Source organism: Danio rerio, chromosome 9 (assembly GCF_049306965.1).
Source record: "Danio rerio strain Tuebingen ecotype United States chromosome 9, GRCz12tu, whole genome shotgun sequence".
In the NCBI taxonomy this organism is placed as follows: domain Eukaryota; kingdom Metazoa; phylum Chordata; class Actinopteri; order Cypriniformes; family Danionidae; genus Danio; species Danio rerio.
This window is the reverse complement of record NC_133184.1, coordinates 56948524-56955000: the sequence shown is the minus strand read 5'-3', so window position 1 is coordinate 56955000 and position 6477 is coordinate 56948524.

Here is a 6477-nt window from a genome sequence, read left to right as displayed (position 1 = left end):
CTACATAATTATATGTTAATAATGTATATTAGAAATGCATAAGGTAATCATAGTTTCAGCAAAAGAAAATCACATTAAGCACACACTGCAGGCCTCTTTTTTTCTGTGTTGTCATTTTCAAGTAGAAATATCTGAACGTTGTTTAATCAAGTTATGTTTACTCCAGCAACACAATACATTAAGACTTCATTTTTTTTTAGATAACGCATCTTCAATTTTCCCAATCAGACCCACAGCTCACACTTTACAATCTATTAATATATTGACAAGCCAATAATGAACAATACATTTATTACAGTGTTTATTCGTATTTGTTAATCAATAATTAATAGATTAATTAATAATTAGTCATTAAAGGGGGAAATGTATGGAATAAAAACTTTGAAAGATAAAAAAAGAGATGTATAAATATGAGGATAGATCATTATATGATGGAATTTGGGGTCACTGGTTTGAGTCCCGACTGTGTTAGTTGGCATTTCTGTGTGGAGTTTGCATGTTCTCCCCGTGTTGGCATGGGTTTCCTCCGAGTGCTCCGGTTTCCCCCACAGTTCAAACACAAGCTATATTGTGGAATTGATTAACTAAATTGGCCATAGTGTATAAGTTTGTGTGTGAATGAGGGTGTTTCCCAGTACTGAATTGCAGCTGGAAGGGCATCCGCTGTGTAAAACATATGCTGGAATAGTTGGCGGTTCATTCCACTGTGGGGACCCCCTTATGAAAGAGACTAAGCCGAAGGAAAATGAATGAATGAATTTTGGGATTTGTACTTTTGCAATAATTTGTTCATTGTGGGAAAGTTAATATAATATACTTAATATACATTTATATTAAATAAATTTGTTTATTATGTACCTTTAAATTTAGCAGAAATTGCACTGGTCTGGAAATACTGGAATGAACAATACATACAGTATTTACTCATCTCTGCTATTTAAATACAGTCATTCACTGTTAGTTTGTTAACTCGCAGTGCAGTAACTTGTTATCAAGCATGAATTTGGATTTTAATGCATTAGTAAATGATGAAGTGTGATTGATAAATGCTGTACAAGTATTGTTCATTATTAGTTTGTGTAAGTAAATACATTAAAGGGGTAGTTCACACAAAATTGTAAATCTGCTCATTAATCAAGTTCTGATTAGGGTTTTATTCTGTTGAGCACAGAAGAAGATGTTTTGAAGTATGTCAGAAAGCTGTAAGCGTTGGCTTCCGTAGTCAAATGGATAAAATAAATGATATAAAGGTCAATCATTTTTTTAAATAATAATAATAATTAAAATCATGATGTGTTCGACAGAAAAAAAGAAACTCAAACAGGTTTGGAACAAGTGAAAGATGTGTAAATGATCTTCAATTTCAGTAGTATTTACTCTTCATCCATTTGACTATGGAAGCCAATGGTTACAGCTTTCTGACATTCTTCAAAACATCTCCTTTTGTGCTCAGCAGAATAAAACCCTAATCAGAACTTGAATTTAGCAGAAATTGTAGTGATTTATAAAGGATAGATATCTTTTTCTGCACAATAACTATAATTGTATATTTATTTTGTAAATAGTTTGCAGTGAGAACTGAAATAAAAGAATTAAACTGGAAAATGAAATGATGAAGCTTAATGATGTATGCATAAATGATCTATGATTAAGTAATGCTGCGCATGTATTGTTCATTATTAGTGTATGTTAGTAAATACATTAACGAATGGAATGTTATTATAAAGCGTGACCAACATATCAGAATGCACAGCTGTGCTTCTGTGTCTTTAGAAAAGTATCATCAGATATTTTATATGGAAAACAATCGCAGTGTTGCAGTGCATTTATTGCATTTCACTATTAGTCTACCATGCCAAGACGGAAAACACACACACACACACACACACACATACACACACAGCTCCCACTCAAATCACTGGTCACACTTTACAATAAGAGTGTAATAATTGATGCATTTACTAACATGAACAAACTACATTTATTACAGTCTTCATGTTTGTAAACATTAATGGAAATAAGGTCATTTGTTGTTAGTTCTTGTTAATGCATCCAGTTAACAAGGACAAGTTTGTATTTTAATGATGCAATAGTAAATGTTGAACTATGATTAATATAGATTATTACTTCATGTTAGTGAATACATTAAAGCGCCAGTTCACCCGAATCTGACAATGCTCCCATCATTTGTTTGCTCACTTTTCAAAACCTGTTGGAGTTTCACAAAAGAAGTTATTTTGAAAAATGTTGTAAACCTGCAACCATTGACACCTGTGGTATTTTCGTTTCCTACAATTAAAGTCAATGGTTACAACAGTTTTCAAAATAACTTTTTTGTTCTGCAAAAAAAAAAAATAATAATAATAATAATAATAATAAAATAATAAAGTTTTGGACCCACTTGAGGAAAAGAAAATGAGTAAATTAGCATTTTCGGGTGAACTATCTCTTTAATTAAAGCACTTTTTACTTGTAAATATGCTATTTTACTGCTCTCTAATGTTTAAACAGGCCAGTTCTACCATTTTTTAATCCATTTGGGTGATTTCAAGATTTGGCAGGAACACTTTTAGCTTAGCTTAGCATAGATCATTGAATCAGATTAGACCGTTAGCATCTTTCTCTCTCTCAAAAAAAAAAAAAAGATCAAAGAGGTTTGATTATTTCCTCTTTAAAGCACGTTTAATTTGGCCATTTCTTGCATGCTCCAATGCGATAAGTTGAATCTATGTAGCTTATCTCAGGGTCTGTCATGAACACGCTTGGCTTAGCTTAGCATACATCATTAAATCAGATTAGACCATTAGCGTCGCACTCAAAAAAATGATCAAAGAGGTTTGATAATTTTCCTATTTAAAGCTTCACTCATCTGTTGTTTTACATCTTGTAATGAAAGTTGTTATTTTCTAGGCTGATAGATCTAGGAGCTGTACTTTTATTTTGCCGTAATAATAAAGGAGTTATAGTCGTACCGTTGCATTGATACAGCACTGTTGCTTAGTTATCAAGCTGGAACTATTTTCAGGCATTGTGTAAGATCACTGCACTGCTGCAGCCATGGAAACTCTTAATTATTATTATTTTTGAGCAAGATGCTAATGGTCTAATCTGATTCAATGATCTATGCTAAGCTAGGCTAAAAATGCTCCCGCCATACCCAAAAATAAGCTGAATAGATTAGAAAAATGATAAAACTATTCTGTTCATCTGTGGGAAAGCTGTAAAATTTGCATATTTCTAAAATAATAATAACAAAAATGTGGAGTGTTACTTTAACATTAACTTATAACACCTTATTGTAAAGTGTGACCAAATCATAACATACTGTAGACACACACATATAAAAGCCATGTGAATTCAGATCCAGAGCATCCATCACCCAGTGTTCACTAGTAAGTGCATTTGGAAATAGCTATTTAGATCCATTAATGGCACTATATTAACAGTGTCGCAACATTAGTCGCATCTTTTGCACTGATCTGGAAATACGGGAATGAACAATACATTTACTACAGTATTTACTCATCTCTGCTATTGTAAATACAGTCATTCACTGTTAGTTTGTTAACTCGCAGTGCAGTAACTTATGTTATCAAGCATGAATTTGGATTTTAATGCATTAGTAAATGATGAAGTGTGATTGATAAATGCTGTACAAGTATTGTTCATTATTAGTTTGTGTAAGTCGGGCTTGTCCAAACTCGGTCCTGGAGGGCCGGTGTCCTGCAGATTTTAGCTCCAACTTGCCTCAACACACCTGCAAGGATGTTTCTAGAAAGCCTAGTAAGAGCTTGATTAGCTAGCCCAGGTGTGTCTAATTAGGGTTGGGACTAAACTTTGCAGGACACCAGCCCTCCAGGACCGAGTTTGGACATGCCTGGTGTAAGTAAATACATTAAAGGGGTAGTTCACACAAAATTGTAAATCTGCTCATTAATCAAGTTCTGATTAGGGTTTTATTCTGTTGAGCACAGAAGAAGATGTTTTGAAGTATGTCAGAAAGCTGTAACCATTGGCTTCCGTAGTCAAATGGATGAAATAAATAATATGGAGGTCAATCATTTTTTAAAATAAAAATAATAATTAAAATCATGATGTGTTCGACAGAAAAAAAGAAACTCAAACAGGTTTAAAACAAGTGAAAGTTGAGTAAATGATCTTTAATTTCAGTAGTATTTACTTCATCCATTTGACTATGGAAGCCAATGGTTACAGCTTTCTGACATTCTTCAAAACATCTCCTTTTGTGCTCACCAGAATAAAACCATAATCAGAACTTGATTGACGAGCAGATTTACATTTGTGTGAACTATCCCTATTAAGTAATGACATGTTATTGTAAAGTGTGATCATATCCGCTAATATTATACTGTAGACACACATATAAAACCCGTCTGAATTGCTGTAAGGTCAATTACAGAGCATAAATCACCCAGTGTTTACTAGTAAGTGCATGTTTAAATAACTCACTTAAAGGGATAGTTCACCCAAAAATGAAAATTCTGTCATCATTTACTCATCCTACACGTTCCAAACCTTTTAGGGTTTCTTTTTTTCAGTTGAACACAGAAAGAAGATATTTTGAAAAATGTAGGAAGCCAATAACTTTTGACTTCCATTGTATTTATTTTTCCTTCAATGGAGGTCAATGGTTACAGCTTTCTAACATTCTGCAAAATATATTTTATGTTTGAAATTAACTATTGCGTTCCAAAGTCATAAAATAAATACAATGGAAGCCAATAGTTAACAGATTTCAAGATTTTCAAAATAATAACAAAACTGCGATATTTTTCCTTCTCAGGAAGTCAGTGGTTACACCTTTCTAACATTTTTTTTTGTTAGAAAGCTGTAACCATTGATTTCCATTGTCATAAAATAAATACTATGGAAGTCAGTGGTTAGAGCTTTCTAACATTTTTTATTTATTTATTTTTTGTTAGAAAGCTGTAACCATTGACTTCCATTGTCATTAAATAAATACTATGGAAGTCAATGGTTACCGGTTTCAAACAGTTTTCAAAATAATAATATAATAGTGATATATATATATATATATATATATATATATATATATATATATATATATATATATATATATGAAAATAATAATTATTATTATAATTATATCATTATTTAGAAAAATGTTTGAAACCAGTAACCATCGACTTCTATTGTACTTATTTTATGACTATAGAAATCAATGGTTAGAGCTTTCTAACATAAAAGATATTTTGAAGAATGTTAGAAAGCTGTAACCAATGGCTTTCGTAGTTGGAAAAAATAAATACTATGGTAGTCAATGGTTACAAGTTTTTAACATCTTTTGCCCCTAAACATCTAATATCATTTATATTAATATTATTTAGAATTTTTTTTGAAACTGGTAACCATTGACATCCATTGTATTTATGTTATGACTATGAAAGTCAATAAGTAGAGCTTTCTAACGTAAAAAAAGATATTTTGAAGAACGTTAGAAAGCTGTTACTAAACTATTGCCTCTTTTTTTTCTTTATATATATATATATATATATATATATATATATATATATATATATATATATATATATGTATATATGTATATATATATATATATATATATATATATATATATATATATATATATATGTATATATGTATATATATATATATATATATATATGTATATATGTATGTATATATGTATATATATATATATATATATATATATATATATATATATATATATATATATATATATATATATATATATATATATATATATATATATATATATAAAGAAAAAGAGGCAATAGTTTAGTTTTTTTTTTTTTTTTTTTTAAAGAAGGAAACCAGTAACCATTGACTTCCATTATACAAATTTTTCAGATTATGAAAGCCAATGGTTAAAGCTTTCTAACAAATTTTCACAATTTTTTTATGAAAAAAACCCATTGACTTCTACAGTATTAATTTTTCTGACTACAGAAGCCAATGCGTATAGCTTTCTAACATTTTTCAAATTATCTTTTATGTTAGAAAGCTGTAACCATTGACTTCTATAAATATAAAATAAATGCAATGGAAGCCAATGGTTACTCTTTTCAAACATTTTTCTAAATAATTGTGTAATGAGTGTATTACATATTGAAAAAAAAGAGGAAAACTGTAGCCTTTGATTTCCATTGTATTTACTTTTCTGACTATGAGAGTCTTTGATTACAGCTTTTAAACATTCTTCTAAACATCTTTTATGTTAGAAACCTGTAACCATTGACTTCTATAGCATTTATTTTTCAGACTACAGAAGCCAAAGCTTACAGCGTTCTAACATTCTTCAAAATATACTTTATGTTAAAAAAGCCTGTAACAATTGACTTCCATAGAATTTATTTTTCCAACTACGAAAGCCAACCGTTACAACATTCTTCAAAACATCTTCTTTAGTGTTCAACAGAACAAAGAAACTCACAAAACCACATTTGAGGGCAAAAA